The following is a 27522-nucleotide window of genomic DNA, read 5'->3' as shown; positions in this document are numbered from 1 at the left end:
CCCCAGTAAATTGCAGTTCCCGAGGGGATAAGGTTGGCGAACGGGGTCCTCAAGCCACGGCTTTGGTGAGTAACCCCCGTCCCCTATGGATAGAATGAATGTGTGGAAAAGTTGAGAGTGCACAGGTTTGAGTTACCAAATGTCAAGTCTCATACTTTCCAAGAAAACATCAGTCATTGAGCCTTATTCCACAAGAGGCTGCATACAGCAACATTAACTCATACAGATTACATCTACATACCACAAACATGTAGCAAATGTTTTTGACGGAAACATAATACCGCCTGAATTATGTTTTCATCATCAACAGAATGAGGAAATGTTTTTTATGAATCTATCTGCTAAGTTGGAAATTATCCCTATAGAACGTATTTGCAGAAACGTTTACTGACAACACGGACAATAGCTGCTCGTAGCGAATAAAACATCATGATGCTGAGGAAGTCGCAGCACTTATTTAAGGTTAAGTCTCTGTTAATACTGAAAAAGTCAAAAGGGACTTGAAGCATAATATGAGATGTTTTTACTTTATTAACATTTATCTTCTGTAGTGCAATGTTTTCTAACCTTAACCGAAGTGTTTTTGTTATTTTATTCTAAACTCACGCTGGATGCAAATTCCTGTCACCGGCTCCAAAGTCTTGCATTTTGTACACCTGACCTCCTTCCTACGGTGCGTGCAGCACACAAATCTACCACTTTACACCTGCAGAAAAAAAACGCATAGTAACAATTTTTTTGGTGTATAAATATCACTTCTTGGAGATATGGATGCATATAATTTAAGGAGTCATGGTAAAGGTAGAGCCATATGGACCTTTTAAGGAGCTTAATAAATTCAATTAACACGAGTTTAAACAAAGATTCAAGATTAAAGACAAGCAGTTAAATAAACAGTGTGATTGTGGTCTCCACACAGACATCGCTAATTAGAAATTCATTTATTTTCTAACAGAACTGAAATGACTTTATATAGTAACTAACACATGCAGTTTGAAGCAGACAGTTTAAAACTAGTTTAAAACCTTACTATTTCCATGTTCCAGTAAATATAACTGAGTTGTGTCCAAATGATGACCTTGCACATATTAAGGTAAGTGGGTTAATGTGTTTTCATGAGTAAGTCAACAGCTGGAAAAATCTCCCCATGCGTTAAGATCAAGAGTGCATGAACATAGACTCAACGGATGATTCTGGTAGCTGTGTGCACATGTTTTCCTGTGAAATGAGGACGTGTTGACACTTTTGGTTTTACCTTAAAATCAAGTATATCTGGTAAAAATGTTGACTTGTGTACAACCCATCTAATCATCTGAACAAGTTATCTGCTTCAATTTAGTGATATGGCCATGTTCATTATTCCTAGTGATTACTCTGGTGGGTACAATGTTATCATAGACTGTAGAAATAATGGGTCAAACATGAAAATAATGAGCAAGTGGAAACTGGCATTATCCTTTAAAACCAAACAAAGCAGGTTATAATGTAACAGCAGAGTAAATACTATATATTCTGCTGTAATTTCCAGCAGCATTGTCTGTGTCTTGTTAAAAATACTTATTAGAATTGAGGAGAATAACAAATGCAATCTGTTGGTTGCTGTAGGTTGTTGCTGCTATTATTATGTTGACAAGCTCAGGTTCATTATCTCATGCACCATAGATGCACAGAGAAAGATTTAATAAGATCTATCATCGTCATCACTGATGTCATTTTGTTTTGTAGTATTTCGACATTTAGATCCAAACCCCTGAGAACGTGAGTTCCAGTGTGCAAGTTTTCCTCAACTCCAAACTTTAAAGTATCTCAACCATATTAAAATGTAAAGATCTGATAAAAAATGCTCACTGTGTGTTTTAGTCACTTAGACCTCATGAAATATTTCCCAGGGTGCAACGAAGCGACCAAATGAGGCAAGTGGATGACTTCTTCCAGGCCTGGCCACAGCTCTCACATTAGACAGCCCATCAACAGGCACATTTGCACAGGGGGGAAAACACTAATGGTGTGATTAGGCTGGAGGTGAATCTCAAGGCCTCAGACAGCAGTTTACGTCTTGGCATCCAGTGACCGCAGAAGATGTATTATAGGGTTCAGCTTACAATTGCACTATCTTGCTTTGGCTTTTATAGTCAACATACCAATTCTGTATTTAATGAAAAACAAATGTCTGAAATGGCATCAGCTTCATACCGACATTAGAAGCTCAGGGATATTTACAACATAAGACACGAACCTTAGAAGTTGAAAGAAGCCCACATGGCAAATCTTTTAATCCTTCACAATCTGCGCTGCAATGTAAACCAGGGACAAGAGGATAGATGAAGCTATTCCCATCCATCTGGGTTCAAAGATCCTGTGCAGCTGTACACGGTAAATCCACAACTTGTGCTTTATATTATGAAAGCAAGATGAGAGAATAATAAGAGTTTTAAAAACTACTTCAGGAAAAGGGACATAGCTCAGGAAACTGGTCTTTTCTTTCAGTATTATTAGAGGCTCTTTAGCACCAATCAGCTCAGTCGGGACCACTTCAGGTCAGCTTTAATAGGGGATATTGGTGAGTACATCCACATTACGACCTGTAATGACCTCAACCTGTAATGCTTCTCGGCGAACTCTCATGCCTTTTGACAATTTCAGTTAGTTTTATTCACATCCACACTGAGATAATGCCAAAATACATTCCAAATATTCATGAAATTACAAAACCGACATATACAGTATGACGTTTATTACTCCTACTGCTGCTGAAAATATTGTTTGGTCACTTGTCTATTATCATTTAAGACATTAACCAAGAAAATGCCAAACACTCATTTGTTGCTGCTTCTCAGCCTTGAAGTTTGAATGATTTTTTCTAATCATTGTCACATCCTCACATTTAATATCTTTAATTAAAGATGTCACAAATAGCCCTTTGCAGGTGGATATTGTAGATAGATAGATAGATAGATAGATAGATAGATAGATAGATAGATAGATAGATAGATAGATAGATAGATAGATAGATAGATAGATAGATAGATACTTTATTTATCCTCTAGGGGAAATTCATGAAATTTGTGTCTGACCACGTGAAAGCACAGGGGGAAATGAGGTGCATTGAGGATGGATTGTGATCCGATCAGCCAGACCACCTCTGGAAGTGGTCAGGGACACATTGTGGCCGCATTCAGCACAAGTGTAAATGCAATTCCCTCGTCAATCCACATACAACAACTATATGGGAGGAAATACTTAATCGACCCTGACTGTTCCAAACCAGCGCGGTGGCAGCTAGCAGTCATTAGCCGGTAAACACATGAAACAGTCCTTACGGCCACGGCTGAAATAAAAGCAGCTGCATAAATCAGCATTCTCTTCTTTCATCTTTGGCATTCCAGTTGTCGAAGACAAGTTCTGCCCCCGCTCCGAAAAGCAATCAGTCGCAATAATGCATCTTCACAGATGGCCATCCACTTAAGTTCTTCTTCTTCTGTCTTTTTATTGCTTGTGTTTGGACCTGCTCAAATGACAGGAGGACGTGCCCTGAGCTGGACGGATCTCAGTCAGATCTCACTCTGGACACTGGAGATATAATACAACCAGATGTAAACGTGAATCAGGATAAAATCATATCTAGATACAATCTGGTTATTACACGTATTTAAGTGACAGGTGTCAGTGGAGTCAGATTTGTGAGCGCATTATATTTTACTCAGTGACTCAGTGGTAAATAAAATAAACATAATAATGTGATTAAATGATTAGCTGCGGGCATAAAACTATCCATCATGCATGAAACATTTCTAGAGCACCAATATTGCAATGCAATAGTTTCATTGTAATATGTTACTAAATTAATCTACAAGACAATAACTTTCCTCTCATGAGGAAGAAATTAACAACCTGGTAATCCTAATGCAGCACCACTGTGTGAATCTGAGGTCAAAGCTTCCAAACAAAAGATCCTGCACTGTCTAACTTGCACTAATCAATTTATTTGCAATGATTCGGTTCTGGACCTTCATCATTCAAGGTCAAAATTGACCTCATCCCACGTGAAAAATAATGTGCCTGAGAACATATTTACTGTAAGCTCTAATAGGCCTACAGTGTTGTGTACTAAATTGTTGAGTGATAAAAGTCAGTTTCAGATGTGAGCGTGTCTTTCATTCAGTCTCCTCGCTGATATGGATCGTTTATTTTGCAGGCATCACTATTTCAGTGTGCAAAAAGCAGGTGTGTTTCCTATTGTTTGAGAATGCACAGTGCAGTGCAAAAGCTGTCGACAGCACTTTCATACAGTAATTGCTCTGAGGATGAGAAGAAATGGATATGAGGTGCCACACATGCCTTTGTCCATTGTACTCACTTTTCACTCCCCCACAGGCCCTCAACAGTTCCTGCCATGTGGCACACAAAAAAGCTGGCTGGGACAGAGCCTAACTGGAGGAAAACACTTTGATGAGAATCCAAATATTCCTAGAGAGGAATCACTTCTTGAATATTGTTCTCCAAACATCTCTTTCCACATTGAAATGCAACGGGAGATGCTGCACACAGAGAAGCGACTGGGCAAAAACATGCAATGTCAGTGTCTATCAGTCGAAGAAAGAAGCCGTCTCTCAGCTGAGCGTGGCGCTGCAGTGGTTAAAAGAACAAGCTTGAGCTGAGAAATGGTGCTTCTTCACCAGCAGCAAATTTGGTCAGGAGGCTGAGAGAGGAGTGACCCCATCTCTGTCATCCACCATCGCTGAAATGCCCTTGAGCAGGGCATTAAACAAGGCATGGAGAAACTGCTCTGCTCTGAGGCCAACAAGACGAGGTTGTAGCGTTTGTACTTGGTAGCTTCAAGCTGTCAGTGTGGGTACGCATAGCCTATAACTTCCCCCCACAGCTATTGCTGTAAATAGGGATGTATTTTTAGCAAACATGCCTTGTTAAATCAGGAGTAAGAATTCTAGTTTATTGAACGCTGCCTCTGCAGTGACATTAGAGTCAGTAAAGTCCGATAGTATCTTAAAGGTGGATGCCTCTCTGCACCCCAGGCACTATATTTTTCTGTGTATGTAAGCAATAAGCACAAGTTTTGTCAGCAATCTTGTAAATTTGGCATAATAGAGTGTCACCATCCGACATCTTGTGCTCAGCAGGAAGTAACTTGGCTCCCTGGTGTTGGTCTTGTTTAGTTTCTATGTTGGTGTGCAATATAATGAATTATATGCTTGTAGTTTTTCCTTATGAGCTAGCATAAATGGCAAGCATATATTTGTGCAGTGAAATACTTCAACAGAGTCTGTGGGAGGAAGAGACAGAGAGAGGAAGGGGAGAAGGGGTAATTGTTTGAGAGCTTGTTATATCATCACGGAGTAATAATTGCTGTAATTAGTGAGAATGTACATCCATCTCCTTCAGATCGGCTCATGGAAAAGGGATAAATTTGACAATAGGGCAAACAGATTGTTTTGTTGCAAAGCTTACTCAGAGTTTAAAATCATATCAGATGTGGGGAAAATCTCCTCTGTATTCAAGCAGTTAGTGATAAGAGTCTCTGGCGATCCATAATGTTTGTCTGCAGCAATTAACTCGAGGTGAAGATTATGGGAGATTTCTTCTCTAGTGTGTACACATCATGCAGAATTCATATTCTGACCTAAGCCCAAAACAATGAGCCTCATTTATAGCTTGTGCTCCAGCTGATGGAGAATGGCTTTGACAGCGATCAAAACCGCACAGTAATCTACCCAGCTGGCATTTGTCATTGATATGTATTTATGGCAACTGTACCATGCATTTTAATGCACTTTTACATTATAAGCAACAGAACAAAAGGAAGTATTTGCAATGTTGCTGCAAGAACCAGGTTGACAGGAGAGGTTTTGTAAGACTGACTGCCAATATTCAGGTAATCGTACGATGTCACCGTATCATGGCTGTCATTTCTTCACACAGAAATACAGTATGTCTGTATGTTGGCTCAGCTGTAGAAATCTCCGCTCTGTCTATTTCTGGTGATTGACTAGTAATAGAAAGGAAAGTAAAAAGAAACAAAAAAACTCCTGACATTACAAACCAAACTAGAGAAAAAGCATCTCAATATAAAAAGGCCATTTGTGTAAAAAGTATATTATAATTCTAAAACATTATCACTTTAACATGGAGGACTAACATGTAGAACATTTAAATGTATTTATGTATTTCTTACAGAGCGCTGCAGGAATGACGTATTTCTGTAGTTCAGTCGTGAAGTTAGCTTCACCCTGGTTCCCTCCACAAACAGCCAATGGGATTTCAAAATTGTCTTTTGGGTTATTAACCCAATAAACAACAGCTTCTGATCCTGACAGGTTTAATTCAGCAGGATCATCTTCACTAATGAACACCACTTTATGGTGTTTGAAGCTTCAAGACAATCAGCAGAAGTAAAGAGCTAATGTTAGGCTAGAAACCAGCAACACCACAGTCACATGACTTCAATGTCTCCACCACTAGACTTCAGCTTGTAGTTTGATTCAGCTCTGACCTCTTCTATAAAAGCCGTTCCTCTGACAGAGTTAGTGAAAGTTTGTATAAACACAACAAGGCTCTAAAGGTGGGCTGGTGAGTAGGTCTGTTTTCATGTTCCACATGATGACGCTTAACGTTTTAACGTTTTAATTTACTGATGTAGTTTAAGTTGTAGAATAAAACCTGACAATGTCTAGAGAATGTCTTGTGTTAAACGCAGACCTTATTCCAGTCATCGAACCAAAACCCAAGAGACTTCAGGACCAGGGAACAGGAAGTGATAAAATGCAACTAATTTTTGGAATTTAATTGTTAAAAATCTGAAGATATTATCACTGTAAAATGGCATAGCATGACTTTATTCATTTTAGTGAGTAATAGTGAATAAATGACCTTGGATCAGACAAAATTACTTCCTACTTACATATACTATATTAAATACTGTATATATGTTGCAGGCAAATTATTTTCTTTTCTTCTCATTTCCATTGCATGTTAAGTGTTTGGGCTGGGTTGGTAACAGGATGGTGTGGTCCTATTAACGCAGAGGAGACATTGTGTTTGATATTAAACTATAACCTGTCAAAAAGCTTCTGATGTTAATGGTGCAAGGCAGCGAGAGACGCAGGAATGCCATAGTGCTGCTGGCCTTGCATGAATAGAGCTTCGATTTAAATATGGAGAGTCAAGTCCTTTTATGATTGCACATTAGCAGATTCAAGAACAATTGTAAACTGTATGTGCCACTTTCCAGTTAATCCATTATACATCCATCACCCATCTTACAGAAGCCACCTCTTGTGCTCTCTGAGCACGGCCCAAGCCACGGAAAGGGTTTGACTGTGGAAGCTCCTGCTATTAACAGAATTAACTCCAGCCAGGAGCACAGCTCAGGGAGAACACACCAATTCCATTATCTCAGCTGGACGGAGGCCATTCTCTCTCTCTGCCACTCTGCATCCAAAGTGCTCCAAGCATGGAGCCCACCAAACCCATTGTACAGAGACACAACATGCACCAACTCTCAAATGCACTCTATCAAAGCCTTTCTGCTTGAAATATTCATCTAGCTGGAAAACCACATTTGAATCTTTTGAAAAAAATAAAAAGGTACAAATATTTAATTCGTTTTTCCTTACTGAGTGAGTTAAGTGAACCACAGTGAACCCAGAAATATTTGGTACACTTTAGTTTACATAAATACCCTTTCCCATGACATTCGTAACACATTTTTTTTCATCAGCTGTCCTTACCCTTGAATAAATATGAAGAGCAGCATAAAACAGACAGTAGTTTGAAAAAATATTATCTAAATATAGTGACAAATAGTTGATAGCATTTTACATGGCTCAGTAATCGTGCAGTAGTGCGGTGATACAGTGGTAATTAGGTGTATTACCCAGATAATGAGTAATAATGTGGCAAAAAACATTAGGTTAATAATAGCAAAAGCTAATAATGAACATCAGCAGATTAATGGTGAAAAGAGAGTAACAATGGGTAATAATAGAGTAATGAGCTAATAGTAATATAATAAATATTACTCATGGGCTACACACAGTGATGAAACAGCTGTGCCTCTCAGTCAGCAACTCACAGCTCTGATTGTGAATATTAAAGTAATAGAATAGATATAAAATATTACTGGGTATTCATTTTATTCAGGATAACTGCCATTCTATTGTTGGGGAACAAATATATCAGTGGAAAGGAAGGGACAAGGAAAGTTTCACAATATGCTTTTTTTCAGTGTCATTGAGCTGGTGTGTAATAACCATATATGAATGTTGCTGTAGAGGAACACTGCACTCAAAGCTGCTTGACTTTCTCTTGAACTCCGAGGAGGGTGCAGGGTTTGTTTGTGCTTCACAGTCAACTTGTCACTTACAAAGTCACAATACAGTGGGAAGACGGAGACACTGAAAAGTGTAATTATTCTGATTACTGCTTTAGACAAATTGCATAGTGTAAGCATAGCATGATAGCATAAGGCAGTTTCTAATGAAGACTGTTATAGTGGACCGTGTTCTATGTCTTCCAGGTAGGATTTTTTCTCTGTGACTGAGGATATGTTTTAATTCAGAGAAGAAGATAGCTGAAATTTTCAGTATTATATTTTTGTGACTGGGGTGAAGAAGAAGCTGCTAACTCAAGCTGCCGGGGCATTTCAATTCCTCTGTGAGAGAGTGAAAATATCTGAAATTGCTGTTCATGACGGCAGCGGCAAGTGGTTCCTTTCTTAAAGAACAAGAATGAGTGGAATGAATACATTCTGCCTTCACGTTGCATGTGTAAGGGTATAAAATGGCACACGACATCAGTTGTGTACGAGTGCACATCACCTTGGTTAATCGAGTCCATCTTATTTTTATGATAATTGCACAACAGTGTCAGTCTGGCATATTACTGATCGTGCAGTTACAGATTAAACATATCTGTTCTGTCATTATTCTTGTCAGTGCAGGTTTGATAAATGACTAAATTGATTTTGTCATATTGCTGGTAAATTGTTTGGTTATTCTTGGTTATTCTATTTCCTGAAGGCTGTATTTTTCACATATCATTTGAAGGTAATTTTTGTCATCTGATCATAAAACATTCATGTCATGAAGTAACTTTTCTAGATGCTGCCTAAACATGAAAGTATCTGTTAAATGTCTTTGGCTGAATTTATGGAGTGTGCTTTATCATTTCTTTATCATTTTACATCCCGTATTTAATGAATATCCCTGATTAGAAATGTCACATTTGAAGGTAAAGTAGACTCATTATGCTGAGAGCAGATGATATGAAAGTTTATGGACTTGCTGCAGTCTTTCACCCATGTTTGTGGTTGCTAATGGAGCCCACCACCCGCCCACCTTTAAAGCCAAGTTATTTGTCAGCCAAATAGCTTACTTTTGCACTATATATAAACCCATTATGTCCTTGCAATCGCGCACCAGGCCATTAGCATTCTTTAAGAAGTAATATTTCTTTTCAGTTTTAATGTTGAATCCAGAGCAAATAAAGATGTGTTTGGTTTTTCTCCTGGCTGTTGTTAAAACAGGATCAGAGAAACAATGATAGAGCCCACAGGCAAGGAGAAAGGAGAGGAGAGCAGGTGATGATTAATTTGAGTTGTGATAAAGTATTATCACATAGAGAATGTCTTTAGTACTTGAGGACTGTTTTACACAAATGTGCCTCCTGGCTATTTAGGCCTCCCAAAGACTGTTAGTGCCGTTGTTTCCTCCAACATGGTCTGCTGCAACCACTACAGTGCTAAAGCTGGAGAAACAATGGAAAAAGCTCAATGTTACAGTTGTACAGTGACTTGTTTACAATATCCAGTAATAAGAAACACATTTATTACCATTTGTTTGACATACAGCAACTGTTGTTCCCTTCCAACATAGAGGGGGAAAATCTGCATTCTTTGAAAAATCTGCATTCTTTCTAAGCACAAAAACAGAGCAAATTTATGTCTCAGTGTTTTTCATTGCAGAAGCATCAAAGAGAGAAACAGACACAATGAGAGCCAGGCAACAAGAAGGGAAGAACAGCTAAGACTGTACACTGTGAACTGCATTGTTATTTCACACAGCCCACTCCTGTGACATTTTCTGCAACATACATGGGTAATTCATAGCAAGTGCAAGATCAAAACAGTAAAATAAATTGTAGGAGACTCATATTGAGGCTGTCAATACGGGCGTCCCAGGGGAAGCAGAGGATGATACAAAGAGAGGAAAGGAGAGCATTACAGAGAAACTAAGTGACCAGGTAGCTCATATTATCAAATAGAGCATGTCGCTGGTGTTTACACATTATTTTCTGCAATTTTCTCCCCCCAGGCAATTCATTCTGAGTGACAGGAAATGCTGTTAGTGATGCAGACTGATGACAAAATGGAAATCTAACTTACACCAATGTACATCTGTTTATGCCCAAGTAAGTCGAAACTGAAAGTACATTTAATGAGGCATACCTTGCAGTGTTCCTGAGTGTCCAACCGTCTGCACACTGTACTTCTCCGTTAAAATTGGGTGTTAGACTCCCATACTGTGGCTATAAAAGAAAGCTGCTTTCCTCATGGCCGACTGCTTTGAAGAATTCTTTTGAAGAATGTAAACTGCAAAATGAGTAACTGATGAAAACTTGCCTGACTCTAACACCAAGTATGATCAGGGGCGCCGCCAGAGATTTTGGACCCCACCACCACAGGCCATGCCAACCCTGAAAGTATAACACTGTGCAGACGTGCATGCAACTGCATTGAAGCAAGACTGACACCCTCTATAAGAATTGTGCTGAAGGCCATCATCTACATTTTAGATGTAGTTTTAATGGTAAACTTCTCTTAACACTGATTATATCATTGTAACCATCATAACCAAAATTTCACGTGCTACCATTTTGCTGACTTAAATGAACTGCATACACCACAGAAAACATTAAACGGCCCTGAATCCTGCAGAATATTGAATTACCTGCGGTTGCGTATCATCTTTCAGTCTGCGTTGAAGCCATGGAGACATGCAGAACACTGGCCATATGCCTTGAAGGTGTCATTTTATCACTACAGACTCAGTGCTGAGTCTGTCCAGCATCTAATACAGAGTACAAGGTGTTTTTCTTTACTACAAAATCATCATCTTATCATTTAATCATCTTTCTTTATTTCATAATAATATTAATAGCAATAAAAAGAAAATCCCACGGCCGCCTTGCAATCATGTCAACTGACATGTCATTCAGCATCGTGCTGCTCGCCCCCTCCTGCAGTGGGAGGAGGGCTGGTTCGTTGGTAGGGGGATGGGGAGACGGGGCTGCATGTGTTGGGCCTGGCACCAGGCGGGGGCAGGGACAACTGATGTAGTATGAATAGCTGTTTAAACTTTTCATGGAGTGATTGAATGTCGAGAGAAATTCTCTGTGAACATTTTAAGTAACTGACGCTAGGGGAACAAAAATAGCCTATTTCACTGCGGGCTAAGCTAACAGGTTAATTTACACTACTCATGGATTAAACTCACATACTGCTGCCCCCATTTTTCACTCTCCCGTCTTTCTTTTGTTTCCTTCCATTTGGAGGCTGAAACATGATGCACTCCTCACTCGCAGTTCACTGATAACCCAGGACCTGTGCCTGGTTTGGGGGGGGGGGGGGGGGGGGGGGGGTACAGAGGCTCTCTGCATGCTTAGCCTACTTTTATTTTCCAAAAACAAGAAAAGAAAAAGAAACCCTTTGTTTTATTAGTACCATGTAAATAAAATATTATATTAATGATGATAGGTTTATAATTTAGTATTCAGTAATATTCAGTGTACTTTCTCTTTCATTTTACAGTGAAGGTCTGAAGAAATTGAACACAAGACTACTGAATGTGCCCTCTTTACTCTGTGTATTGACTGATGATGATGATGAAAGTTTCTTTTTCTTTGAAACCCCAGTAACTGCAATAAGAGCGAGAAGATGATTCTTTTAATTCGTGGAGCTGTTCAGCTGCAGTGAATATACTCAGGACTGGTTCATTTGATTCATGATTAATTCCTGTGAATGTGGCTGATCAACCACATTTTTTGGAGAGCAGCCAGCCAGAAGTGAAGTCATTCCCAAAGGTAGGCAGCAAGTAATTGTGTTTGTCCTGAGCACTCCTTTTGTGTTAGCGAACCTTCCACCACACTTAGATCTGTATAGACTCGGCTACAGCACAATCACTGGACACTGATATATTTGCAGTTTAAGCTCAGTTGAGCTGAGCCATCCGATTTAATATATTATTCAGTGGTTCTGTGATATTAATGCCTAGAGTTGGAATAAAAAGTCGTACATGAGGTACCACAGATACCTCATGCTGTCATTGTATATATATATATATATACAGTATATGTGAAGACAACATGAAGCAATTTGAAAAACAATGTTCAAGCTGTTTGAAAAGAAGACACGTAGATGTATATTCTTATTCTGAGATGAACTAGAGTAATACAGTGTATTGTTAATGTTAATATCTTTTAAAAAAAACACTCACAGGCTCAATTTATTCAAAACTTAAACTTAATCACTTAGACTTCGTCTGTGAGTTTGATTAAAGCAGAAGGGATGATGATTTTTGGCACTGTGTTCTGGCAGTAACGTACACTTAACTGCCTCGTGGGGACATATCATTTCAAGGTCAAAATTTCAAACATTGCAAATACCATAACTGAAAATCTACCGGTTTGATTTTGATGGAACCAGAAGGGACGGTAAATTATTTAGATGTTATTTTATTTTCTCCCTCCTAGTGATCTTCTCTCATATAAGTTATCTTTGTACTGTATATGTACTTGTACTGTTTATTAGACTTCCTGTTGTTTTAATATACGATTCAACTTTCACTGTGATAGAAAAGATCATAGTGTGTATTCTATATAAAATATCCACGTATTATATCACAGTATCACAAATGAAACCTATGTCCATGGTGTGCAGTTTGCAGCACTGGCCTGCTCAGATTTTTGTTGTTGACTGTGAACTCGAGGGTTTCCACTCATTTCAAAATGTATGCGTTAGATGTTGATTAAGTCTTCATTTGTCACTGAATCCCGTTGGAACCTTTAGAGGAACAATTTATAAAATAATTCAATATAAATTTTTTTTTTTTTAAATCATCAAAGCTATTGAAGTCTCGTTATTACTTTGACAAAAATTAAAATGTCTTGAAGTTGCATCAGAAGACAGAGAACGATAAAGAAAAAAATGAGAAAAGATTCTTAACATAACACATCCAAACAAATAAAGAAAATGAAGATGAGAAGTTGAAAAGCCTTTGGTGCACAGTCAAATCAAACATTAACTATTAATGCTTTTTATTTAATAGTTTAATCAAAAGAAGCATAAATAAACTGTGTGCAGTTCAGCATGAGCACCATTAACATGCGAAACAGCTTTAAGTTGTAACAAAGACTCACCAATAATAAAAACTTATGTGGTGTTTTTCTAACAGCGCTGCAGTAGTTGGACACATTTATAATATACCATTCAGACAAATTCTCCTCAGTGCTACAGTAGCTCAGCCATAATAACCACATTTTCTACCTTTGTCTAAGTGACCTTAACATACAGTATGAAGATATTATTACTACCCCTTATACTTCACCATACAGCATACCACTGTAGTTTCATTTGAATTAGTTTAAAAATTATTCTTTGTATTAAAAATGAGATTGTGACCGTCCTGGTGGAAGAGGGGTACAGCACATACCATGTACTGTTTCATTTCCTGTTGGTCTCTAACTATTAAACTATCCAATAAAGGCAGGAAGCAAGACTACTGACTAGTTCTGGATATAATATAAAATAAATGTTAAGGGTGATAACCGCAACCCTTTATATATTGCCTTGCATATCATAAATGAAAAATGTGTGCACTAAATTATTATGTATGTCATATATTATGCCATAGACTTGAGCATTGGAGACACTGCATCAAGGTTGTTGTTCTCCGGCGCTCTGCTGCACAGACTCTCTCCTCAGATACATTGAAAACTAGTAATTAAATGTGCCTTATATAGGCAAGTCATATGTGGAAGATTACAATACACTCCAGAAAGAACAAGCTTAAATGATGCAAATATGTGTTAGCCTAATTTCCATATTTTTCTTAAACACTGAATACAAAGGAAGATTGCTCTTTCTTTGTATTTAGTATATAAGTGTTATTCCCCCTCCACAGACACATATGGGTACATTCCTGTTCTCTTAATCTTCGCCTGAAATTGGAAGCTGCTGTGCACAGTTTTTAGGGTGTATCTTCAGTGTATACCGGCTTTATAAATGAGCCCTCAGAGATCCATGTCTATGATCTGTCATGTCACACTGATGTACAGCCCGGAGCTGTTCTTCTACTTCAATGGATGGGAAACTGACTAGGTGGATTTTTTAACCATTATTTATCCAGTGAAACCCGGATAAGCACACATGCCCCTGTTCATGGTGATTGTACTCGAGTCCCACAGCTGTCGAGGAGACACATACAGTAGCATGATACTATTGATCAGTCTGCCTCTGCAGTTAACTGCTTTAGTGTTTTGAAGGAGCAATTTGTTATTCAAGTGTTAGAGAAATGATTGACCCGCCACCAAAAGTCAAAATGTCAGAACCTGATAACGCTGTCAGACTGATTGACTGGTCTTTGATCCCAATGCTACTGGATCTACATTTTTCACGCCTGCTGATAGCAATAAAGGGATTATTTGCATCAATAACATTGTAAACGCACCGTATGTGAAAATGCCTGTACATAATGTGGTCAGAAATAACTGAGTGTGTGTTGTTATGTTGTCTCGTTGGCTATGCACCACTGAATACATTTGTCAGACGGTGGTATCTCCAACATCTCTATCCACCAAGAACCATTTTACAGTGTTGATGAAGGCAGTAACTGCGAAAAAGAATTTTTCATCCATTTCTTTCAGCATTTTCAGCAGGTTTTAGAACCAAATGAACAATTTCACGCTCACTTGTCCACTTTTCTAACTGCAGCCCATTTTTACACTGTTCTTACAAGCAATAACATCTTTTCAGTATTATTTGAGAAATCTGTTCAAACCAGTAAACCTACCCTCAAACATCAAACACTGTTCTGGTTATGTCACAGTTTCCTTTTCTGTCCTTTTCCAAATCAATTATGCATCAGTGTGGTATCTCAGATTTGGGGCCTGAAACAAACTCTCTTCTGACATTTTTTGGCAGCTCAGGAGGAGACAGTGGTGAGTCTTCAGTAAAACTGAACAAACTGTCCAAGGGCAAAAGGACCACATCTGAAAATTCACAGGTGTTCCTCTGGAACATCCAAATTTATTCAAATTCACTGGCATGGAGCTAGATTGGGGTGTTTAATAGACTGCTGGAATCCAATAAGTCTCTGCTGATTTACCTATAAAAGCTCGAAATTATCTGTCCGGAAAGAAAAGAGGAATATGCAAGTTAAATGTCACAGAACGGTTTCTGCTCTTATGTGGACCAAAAGGTTAAAGGCTTTTCATCCACGAGGAAAAATGCTTTCCCCATGCATTTATTTATACACTGGCTGTTATGGCTTTTTCAAGTGTCCCTACAGGGCTGTCTGCACTTCCAGCACCTCTCCACTCTGACGCACTTCCCCTGGTGGGGCTTGACTGCACTGGTGAGCATGTAAAGCTCGTCTCAGAGCACTCTTCCTTCTGCCTGGGGAGCGACTCCCTCAGAAAACACCTACATGAAAATGCAATTAAAAGCGTCTTCCTCTGAATCGTACAGCCTGTTTTAGAGGACAGTGGAAGGAAATGTAGTGTGAGAGCAACATGGTGCGGGATGGACAGAGAATAAGGGACGAAGGTGGGGCGGAGAATGCCATCTGCATTCTCCATCAAAGCCACTTACATTCATCATTTCAGCACTCAGTCTTAATTTAGCATTTTTTTTTATCTGATGAAACACACTCACAACCACACACACCCCATCTATTTATAGCAGGACTGAACACAGCCAATCCTCTACTACATCCACCAACACAAGCTGCAACAGCACTGTTTGATTACAAGGTGCCGAAGACCTCGCTCTTCACACAAACACTGACCGGTGCAGTGCACGGCAGCTTCACAATGCATCTTATGAGATATATTACAACTTACTGTTTGTAATCCTCACACATTAATCAGTATATTGGGTAATCTAAAAGGTGGAGGGATTTTTTTCCATGAGCAAGTCCTACCTCTGAGAACCTGCAGTGAGTGGAGAGTGGCGAGGGAAAGCAGAGCAAGTGAGCCAAATATTTAATTGCACAAATGTTTCTGTAAAGGATTAGTCCGTCTCTTAAGATTTCCATGTGCATCTCAACCCGTACTGTAGTTATGGATTTCAAACACTACCTAACTTTTTCCCATGGGCTCTTGGATATAATATAGCATACACTTCACCAGTCCGTCTTCAATTAAACCTGATTTTGAGAACCTGACCGGTCAACAGACCTCACAGCTCTCGTAGCTTCTGGAAGCATGATTATGTCCACACGTGCCTGCATGTGGTTGTGCAGACCTCTGCAAGAAGAGCATCATTTGGCAAAAAGAAAAGGCTTATTTAGTGGCAAGGGACCAAGCAGCACATTCTTTGCCTAGCATTTTATGTGTTCTTGTAATCATGTGTGGAGATGTGAAATATGTTTGTGGTATATGGAACACCCCCCCAGATAACGTTTGGTAGCGAAATGCTTCAAGTGAGGAAATCTCTTCTGGAGAGTTTTGGATGGTTCTGGTCCTTTATGCGAGCTACTAGCTGATCCAGGAGGAATCCTTTAATTGGCATAAAATAGGGCACGTGAAGACAGCACACCCTAGCCAGCACAGGTGTCTCTGGGCAAGTGATGCCTCAGATATATAGATCAGAGCAGATGTCTTATAGGCTATGCTCTGTGTGCAGCAGATGTTAAAAAGAATTTAATATTTTCCTCTCTTGCCCTCAATCGTTTGATTTAAACACTGAGGCAGTGTTGTAGAAATGAAATTTGTGGCTCAGAAGGCTGTTGATTTTAAGCAGCGAATGACTTAAGGCTCAAGAAACACCTCAGGTGCTGTATCAGGATTTTAACAAAGGGTTCTGACGCTGGTGTTGTGGTAACAGCTGGGTCATTTATCAAGTGTTATCTCCTCTGTTAAAGGAAGGAGCTGGGATTCACACGTCCTTATCTGCGTTTATGGAAATCTGTGTTTCTGTCATGTTTTTGCTTGTTGAATCAAAAAGAAAAACCTATTTAGTTACAACAACATGTCTTTGGTTTTACTTTACTACGGACTATTTGTGCACTGCTGGAAGGTGATCAGAAAAGTAATTATCATCAAATAAAATGAAATGTAGTTGTGTGTGTGAGTACATCAACAAAGTTATGGTTATTTAGTCATTATCATTACTGCAACCTGTTCCTCTCATGGAAGCGTTTCTATGAAGACACCATAAGTTGCGTGGGATTCTGTATCTCTCATTAAGCGCTTATGCACTTGCATCCGCTATCACTGTACAATGCAGACATTCACTGCAGATATGGGTAACCGTTATATGTGACTAAAACCCTCTTAGTTTTTACTTCAGTGCATTTGCATTGTTAACCAGCCACATGTGATGTTGCTCAGCAGTGTGCTGCTGAAACATCCAACATAACGGGAAAGTGCTACATGATTAGCTTTTGAGAGTTGCTATGATGTGTGTAAGTGTGGGTTGTCTTTTTTTCTTTTCTGCTGCATGATTTTAAGAGATCATTACATGCAGCACACACAAGTCAGTGAGGTCGTATTTGCAGGGTGTGATACGAGTGCAGGGCTAAGTGTACAGTTTAAACACCATTATGCTTGTAAAGTGATGTCAGAGAAAATGACAAAGCTGTTAATACACAACAAGCAATAAAATCAAAAGTATGGTAGAAAATTGTGGAGAAAGGGTTATTGTTACACCACTGTACATCTCCCATATTTGTCTTGAACAGGAAACAGAGTGCAAAACTAAAAGACTTTTGCAATCATATTATTTCCCATTGGTTTTCTTCCTCAGCACAAATGAAATAGCTTGTTTTTGGTAACATGGTCACTCTCGCTGCAAGCGTTCCACCGCACAGTGTGCTTTAACCTTAGGTTCAATTTGCCTGCACTGAAAATTACCATGGGCTTCTTCTCTTCTCTAATTGCTTAAGATGCTAATTGGAATGTGGAAAAATCTTCCTGTGTTTCATTGGGGATTTCTACAATCTGAATTCAAAAATAAGAGGCAAAAAAGGTTTTCCAGATGCCACAAGACATCTGGATGGCCTTGCCCTGAAAGCATATTCATAATTAATACACAAAGTCTGGTGGAAGGTGGCTTTTTGATTGAAAGGTCTGTCTGCATTACCCCAGCTAAATATAAAAAAAGAAGATGTAAATTTGGCATGCAAGAATATGACATCTGAATAAGAGCACGCGGCTCTCATTAAATTTAAAGTAGAGAGGCCAGAAGTAATTTCTCTGTGCACAGCCTCGCCACTAAATGTAAAGGACAGAAAGTCATTTACATGATCATAAAACCTCATTACAAACATCAGGTTGTCTTAGTCTCAAGCATCTTTGATCACATTTTACACCACAAATTGGTCTCCACCTGAAAGCGGTTTAAAGTTGGACAACACTTGCAGAAATGCTTCATTCTTTGGAAGAAGGAAATGATTCACAAACACTGAAATCACATACAAATCATCACAAAGTATTTTTTTTCGATGTGTTTAAAGTTACTGTCCTTGAAATTGTAAAAGGAGGAAAGAAGGAATGGCTCAGATGTGAAGGGTTGATTTTGCAGCAAATGGTGTACCATCAGACATAAAGGTCATATAATGTTGCGTTGCCATTGTTATGTTTTGAAAAGTGTGGCAATCTGAAAGCGATGGCTGCCTTGAATGACTATGTTACAGAAAGGCAGGGCAGCTAATGGAGACAAGCTCTTTCCATTACAACACCATCTGTTCCACTGAACAGTACTGCTGGCAGCTGCACACATGTTGGAGCGAGACCTAGAAACCAGAGAGAAAGGTCCGAGTCCCTGTGCTCTGAAGACCAGTTATTTTACGACAAAGGTCTAATTAGCTAAACTGATCAGTGGAAGTCCTTTGAATCCTCTGCTTGATGTGAAATGAGCAATTTTTTTTTAGGTGCTCTAATATTGAATCAAATTGACTGAGGTGAGGTATCAAAGGCAGCAAACAATTATACTGTAGCGTTAATATTTGTTCTAGCACGAGGATGTGATTAACCAAACTAAATGGATCGCTTTATTTATATAATATATTACAAATACAGTAAAACCTCTTCTGATCCAAAGAGACAATGTTTTCTTAATGTGTGTGTGTGTGTGTGTGTGTGTGTGTGTGTGTGGGTGGGTGTGCTCCATACTGGACTTTTCTGTCACTGCTATAGGCTTACTATAGAATAAATGAAAGCAATATAATGTGGCTGTTGATTTGGTCGGAGGGATTCACCGTCAAGCCATCCTTCTACATGAAACATTTATTTCTCCTAATTCTCCTTGCAGAACCTTTGAGTGGTAATAACATGTTTCTTTCCGCTTGGCCGTGCCAGACGAGCGACAGGAAGACTGTAGGCCATAATTATCCTATTTGTTCAGAGGCCCAGTGCTTTTTATTATTTAAATCTCCTAGGGCTGTGAAAGTGCTGAGAGGCAATTCTTTCTCCCATTTTCGCCATGCTGTGTTAGTCAGTGTTAATGCTGCTCTGTAATTTTTTGATGTTCTGTTTGCTCAGTGTTCATCAAGAATGTGAAAGATGCCTTAACCAAGGAAAAGAAGTGGCATGACAGTGTAAACAAATGACTTGAACAAATTGTTTTATTCAGACATAAGTGCTGATAATAAAAGACATCAAATGCCGTATTATCACGAGGAATCAAGTTTTGCACTGGATGTACTGGTCCCCTCCAGCAGTGCAAACACTAAGGCCTTACAGAAGTGGCTCTACTTTTTCACTGTGAACATTTTCTGTATTAAACCACACCACAGTTTATCCCCAGCCTTAAACCACTGCTGCGAGTGCTTCAACATAACTACAATGAAGTTTAATCATGCTGTACTTGCTACAAGTGGTTATTGTCATGCAACATGAGATATTCTGTATGTTTTCTATGAACATTTTACTCACATTCAGTATCAACGTTCGACTTGCCAAATAAGTACATTAACAACATTTCCTAATTACGTTAATAGAAAAACATAATCCGGTGGCAATTAAATTTCCTACAAAATGTATTTGCTGTTGCAAATTAGTTGTATATGAATGTACTTTCTAGGAGACGGAGTGGAAATCTGTGTCCTGGTGCAATATTTATGAATTCTTATGACTGTAGCAAATGCCACATGTAATATGAATTAATATTCATTATGTTTTGAAGTAAGCTGAAAATCTTGAATTCCTCATTTCACTGTGTATGTTGGCAGTGGTGTCATTACTTTGTTTATACACGTCTTTTGGAAGCCACTCACTTTTTTTTTTTTAACATTGTAACAGATATCCATTTCACAGATTACTTTATCACTATATTAAAAAGCAGATTCTCTTAGGCAGGAGGAAAAGTTGTTTCTTTCTCCACTAACTGCCATGATAACAGGTATTTCCTGGAATTTCATTAATGGCCCATCAAACACATTAAACAGCAAAATACACGTTTGTTTGTGACCTCTAGAATGACACATAGAAACATTTTCTCATCTGACACCACTATCATCATTTTGTCAGAGCTATTCCAAAAAGAAATTACCACTGGTATTTTTTTTAAATCACAATATATGATGTAGTCATGCTGCTTTCTGTAATTTTAGCTAACAAACCAAAAAACAAAATGAAACAAAAATAACCAAAAGGAATTGAATAACAAAAAATACTTATCCATGTACCAGAACTTTGTTACCTATTCTTCTTCACCCATTACATCCCCTCAGATGGATCTTGTGACTCTTTGTAGAACAACTAGACTAAATACGTAACTTTACATAAAGTTGTTAAAATGAGCTCCGCCCTGATGAGCCACAACAGTGAGATGCCACTGTACGTATACACTGATGCATTAATACTGCAGTTCAGATACTTTGTTGTAACATAATATCAGCCACAGAGGACAAACACTTACTTATGATACTTTATTTTGCTGATAATACAACTCTACTTTTACTCAAGTCAGCTTTTGAATGCAGGACTTTGACTTGTACTGGACGATATTTACATTGTTGTATTGGTACTTTTATGTAGAGGATGTAAAGGATCTTCTTCCACCGTTGTCAGACAATAAGTAGAAAAATACAATCCCAGACTCATATATGTCACATTTGGTAATAAAAATCTTACGTGGCTCACGTTTGCAACTTTTATCTCTTAGACAGTTCAGCATGTAAACATGCTGTTCTGACACCAAGAAACACTATGAGTCACTTTTGCTTTTTTCCACTCATCTTTTTATGACAATATTTACCACACATCATTAAAATACTTCCTTTCAAGGTGTCAAACCCCCCACAGGCTTTCTATGAAAATGAATTCAGAGCTGATATTGGGCAGTCGCTCTCTGCACACAAGCTTATACAAGACAATTGTATGCAGGACAATTGGAGGAGAAGGAAGCCAGACCCTAGGAGAGAAGAGATATTTCAGCGAGCCTGAAGAAGCCTTTGTGTAGCTTATGCTGCTTGGAATGAGACCCCAGCAGGGCAGCGCTGTATCCTCTGTATCAGTGGACCATAAAAGGTGCTTTGGTTACTCTCTCCCTGTCATTTGTAGTCATGCTTGTCTTAAGTTTTTAACAAACTGATTTCAGCACTTGTTTGACCGTGAAAGGAATTTATGCTTCGTTTCCCCTCATTAAGGGCTGTTCTACTTCTCTAGCTATGTTTATATGAGAGTCTGAATATTGGGCTTTATTAGACATCAGTCTGTTGCCGAGGTTCATGCAAAAATAATAACCTAGGAATAAATTATTGTTTATTACATGAAATTGTCCTTATATTATATGTCTTCACTTTCGTCCATATACTGTAGCTGGAGAAACAGTTTGGAGATAAAATGCACTGTATTTTTCTATGACATGTGGTAACAGCCAATCATAATTTGGGATTTCTCAACGCCTGTGTTGGGCAAACACATTATTTTGTTTGTTTGTATTTGGGGATTTTGTTATTTTATTCAAAGATGCATTTACAGGTTTATCTTTGTTTTTTCTGGAAAATACTCTTTTGAAGGCAGAAACTCCTGCATGCACAACACTGTCACAGTGGGTGGGGTCACAACTAAATAGTGCCGTGGTTGGGTGTGGTATCTCCCCTTTGTCTTCAGAATGATTACATTTACATTTACTCATTTGGCAGATGCTTTTATCCAAGGTGACTTACAGGTGAAGGACAACACTAAAGCCTCAAAGCTTCAGTTTATTTATAGAATATTTTTCAGTCTAGACATTTGAGCAGAGAACATGCACTTAATTACAAGAGCAACGCAGAACCAAGAATCTGCAGTCTACCTTGGAAATCATGTTGTCAACAAAGCATGCCTTGCTGTCTTCTTGACCCTCTTCTTCACCTGCTCTATGACACTGTCTCCAAAGGATAACAGCCTGATGTTTACAACCCTTAAAAGCCATTAGACAGCAACACTATAAATTAATGAGACGTGTTTATCAGCAGTAACAGGCTGCATTTTAAAGAAAAGATCCTCAATAGATTCAGTTATCTTTCTTATATATATCAGACACTGTGCTTTGATATCTTATCTCATAGTCTAATTATTATGTAGTTTAAACTATAGATGTGAGAATTGAGTTTTGAAACTATTCTTTCTTATTTAATTCATGCAGATATGATAAAATACAATCAAGCAAACTGTGGAATTCAAAATTTCACACAACAGTGAAACTATCATGACACAAAAGATAAAGGTTGATATCAGTTTGTCATCGAGATCAGTAGGAACATCCTTCTTTACTCCTAAGACACTGGCTCACAGTATGACATTTAAGTATAAGACCTAAGGGTAGCACTGTCCTATGGTAAATGCTGAGACGGCACAATAGCATCTCTCCGCCTCCAATTCTGGTTGTTTACAGTAGGCTGAGTAACAGAGTTTGGGATTTATAGGCAGTTGTGATATGAGCGACCACACAGACATGAAAATGTCACAGTTTGTCAAATGGCTTGTGACCTGGAAAAAAGGGCACTGTTTAGAAGGCAGTGTGAGCCAGTACAGTGTACACCATGACATGAGTATTTGAACGTGCTTAAACACAATGTCTATGCTCATATGCAAAAGTCAGTGTCGGTCTGTCTCATCTGTAGTGTTTGAAGTCGCCTCTGTAACCAAACGATAAGTATTGTGTACATCACAAGATGCATAATTCTGCATGAAAACAGGAAAACATTCAGTCGACTGCTGGTCATGTGAACAGCCATTCACATAGATGAACCATTTCTTCCATGTATCATGACATTGAGCGGATGTGTATAGATAGCCATCCTTTCATTTAACTGTTAACAATGTCAGTATAAAAATAAAATAAACGAATAGAATATGAACAAGTACATAAATAAATGGCTCATTAAATAGCTCATTTCATCGGTATGATAAATTATATATGGCCACAAAAGACATAGAGTTCAGAACTGAAAAACAGGGCATGTGAAGGATTTCTTGTTCATGTAAGTTTTGATTAACTAAAGTGGGGCTTTACCAGTCTTCCATGTTGCTGACTGCGAACACCTGTTTCCTAACTGATATATACTCTGCAGTATCTAATGTTCTGTTTTTGCCTTGTGGTCACCTCACTTTACTTTCACCAGAGTCTACTGCATTTGTTCAGCCCGTCAGTAGCATTGCACATAGAGAGACATAAATAAAATTATGGCACATTGAGCACTATTCATAGACACAAACCTTAGCTGCATGTTCAATAAAACATTGCATATATTTTACATAGGTGCCGAGGTGTATTGTGGAGTTTCTAAGAAGCAGAGTTCCTCTTTACTGAAACTGTTGTTGAAGCAGGATGTTTTGTTCTCAGAGACATTGGAAAGAGTCATTTTTGGATCAGCACTCGGCGTGTGTGATGCATCTTTTCTTTAACATTTCCCACAAGAGACAAAAAATTATATTAGATTATAATTACAAATAATAATGTATCATGATTACTAACTATCTGAATTTCAACACTAAGTGTTGGAAGAACCTATTATCAAGAAGACTTCCATTTAACTGATATCCTCACATTGGTATCATAAATGCTCTGGCACATTTCTTAATTTGCTTGTTGTGATTCAATACGGTTAATGAATCTTGCCGAGTGGGCTGGGGGACTTAATGGGAGTCAGCTGTGCAAATCTTCAGTTTTAATAGCTGATTGTTAAGATGATGCTTTGCTTACTTTGAAGCATATTATTGTTATCATTGCATGATGTAGATTTTCAATTTAACAGTTTATTTAATTGATGTTGATTAAATTAAAAAAAGGGATTTAATTATTTCATGTTAGATCCTGAATGAAATCCAGGGGGTGCATGTCATATAAAAACCTCAAGGACAAAGACTTCAACTGTAAAGTGTAAATCACTAAACACTGCAGCAAACATGGATCTTATCAGGTTGAATCACAATTGGCAACATGATATAACTATAAAAAAGAGGACTGCCAAACAGTGTTTGTAAAGCAACATGAGCCAACAGATAGAGCTCCAAAAGGGCCAAATCATCTGTGGCCAGCTGCACCAGTGGTGGTTCACCTGTAGTGCTTTCATGAAGTATTTATTTTATTTTGTTAAACTCTACATTACTAGTCTAATATTTTTAACAGGGCAGTATTTTCAGTTGTCAGTTCCAATCACTGTCTCCCCCCCATCTAAACCATTTACCTTCTGTGTCCAACATGGACATAAAGGCAACTAAACATCATGAAATGTACACAAGAACAGCAACGACAGAAATAATGATAATAATAATATCTTTATGTATATAGCACTTACCAAAACAAAGTTTGAAAGTGTTTCACATAACAAGCAAGGACAATAGAAAAAATGGAACCACATTTAAAAAAAAAACAGCAACAAGAGAATACAAGCACTAAACAAACAAAAAGTGAAAACAAAAAACGTATAAAAAGAATAATTAGAATCTGATGAAATCAGGTAAGGCTGTGCGATAAAAGTATGTTTTAAGCTTAGATTTAAAAGAAGTCACTGACTCAGCTTGCCATATCTTTCCGGCAGGGTGTACCAGGGTGTACCAGAACCTCAGGCCTGTTATTTCAAAAGATCTGCGACATACTGAGGCATCAGACCATGAAGTGCCCTGTAAGTGATTAAAAGAATCTTAAAATCAATTCTAAAATGTACAGGAAGTCAGTGCAGGCTAAAGAGGCTAAAATCGGGGTGATTTGTTCAAACCTGTTTACTTTGATTAACAGTTTTACTATTTAGGTGTGTAAAAAGGCAGCAGTAATAGGTGTGATGAGATAAAAGCATGTACAATAGTTTAAGTATCTTTAAAGCTTAACATAGGTCTTCATTTGATAAAAATATATTGGTACAAGTTTTATAATGTGCTACTCAAAGCTTAAGTTTCACAGTCAAACAATATGCCAAAATTTCTAGCAACAGGCTTAATGTATTCAGAAAAGTGCCCAGTAGATAGCAGTATTTGAATGTTTGTTTTTAGTTTAACATACAACTGTGTGTCATCAGCGTAACAGTGAAAGGAAACGCCAAGTCTACCAATAATATTACCTACTGGGAGCATGTCAAAAAGAGAATAAAATTGGTCCCAAGACTAGCCCCTGAGATGCCTGATACTTGTACTGACAAATGTTAATGGACATAGAATTTAATCCAAATCGTGGAGATGGTATTTGTGTGTTTCTGTCAACATACTGTATGTGTGTGTGTGTGTGTGTGTGTGTGTGTGTGAGTTTTTGTGTGTAGCGGTAGAGCTGTCCATCAGAACGTCCAGTAAGTTCTCTGGTTGAAGGTGAATATCAAAAAAGTGAGATAGTGTTTGTGTGTCTGTCAGTATGTGTGTGTGTATTGTTGTGTGTGGCAGTAGAGCTGTCTACCATAGAACCTCCAAAAAGCTTGTGTTACCAGGTTGAGACACTTATACAGTTAATATCCATATGATGGTGATGGTGTTTGTGTGTTTTTCAATGTATGTGTGTGTGTGGTGTTGGGAACTGCACAAGCTTAACCTTCAAACAGCCCTTTGAATTTGTCAGGACCGGCCAAAATGACCTCACAATAATGGTTTTTAACCAAAATTGTCCTCACAAGGACTTTATAGAAAGACATGTACACACATGCAAAGAACCATATATCAACACACACACACAAGTACACACAAATACATGCTGTTACAGTCCCAGAAAGAGTTTAGGGGTAAAGGGAAGTAACAATGGAAAATAAAGAACTGGGCAAAACAGAAACGAAACAGGAAACCAGATTCCAGCAAAAAACAAGGAGGAGTTTTATTAACAGTAACAAAAAAAGGAATATCACTAATCGACGTAACAACAACCACAGCTCCACGCAGCTCACTCTCTCTGGCAGGAATGGCCCACACTGGCCACGATGAAGCCTCCTCCTATAGCATTTAAGCCCAAACTCCTGATTGGGGACAACTGGACTACACAGTTTGGTGAGGAGTGCCACTACCACCGAAAAGTTTCTACTAAAACAACGATAATACCCAGACATGCCCAAGAAACACTGTAGTTCATGTCAGGTAGTGGGGGCCGGATAAATTAGCATCTCCGAGTTTGCCAACCTACCACATTGCTGACTATCAAGATCATCATCCCTACACAAACCAAGGAAGCAGATGGAACATCAGGAGCAGCAGTCTCCCGAGTATTGCCCTGCGTCTCCTGGCCAGCTTTCATGGAATGGTAAGGCTTCAACATGTTGACATGGCATAAATGGGTCTTTCTTCTGTGGTCAGGTGTACAGATGATATAGTTGGTGTCAGACACTTTACTTCCTACCACATAGGGATCTGAGAAATGGGCATTGATGGCAGAACCGGGTGACGGCAGCAGGACCAGCACTTTATGACCAGGTACAAACTGTTTCTCAACCATCTAACGGTCATAACGTGTTTTCATACGGATGAGGCGAGAGCCTCTTTTGCCAGCAAGGTGGCCTGCTTTAGACCAGGAAACAAATTTCCACAAAATAATTTTCGAGGGTGAGTCACTCTGAAACTGTTCCTTTAACACCTTAAAGGTGTACTATGCATTCCTGCATGGTTTCAGCGTGATTTTATTTTTGTCTCAAATCATAGGCATCTCCCCCTTGATCCGCTAGCTGCCTGCGCCCTGAATACACTGTGAAAAAGCACGGTCTCTGGAGACAACACAGGCGTCACAAATGGCAAACAAACACTACGGTCAGAGGTTGTGCCCAAAAACATAACAAACCACGTTCCAGCCAATCACGGCAAAATGGTTGGGGGTGGGGGTTAGTGCATGTACAC

The sequence above is a fragment of the Seriola lalandi genome, unplaced genomic scaffold (assembly GCF_002814215.2).
Source record: "Seriola lalandi dorsalis isolate HSWRI2012SDOR001 ecotype SW California unplaced genomic scaffold, Sedor1 jcf7180002054581, whole genome shotgun sequence".
Classification (NCBI taxonomy): domain Eukaryota; kingdom Metazoa; phylum Chordata; class Actinopteri; order Carangiformes; family Carangidae; genus Seriola; species Seriola lalandi.
Note: the sequence above shows the minus strand (reverse complement) of the source record.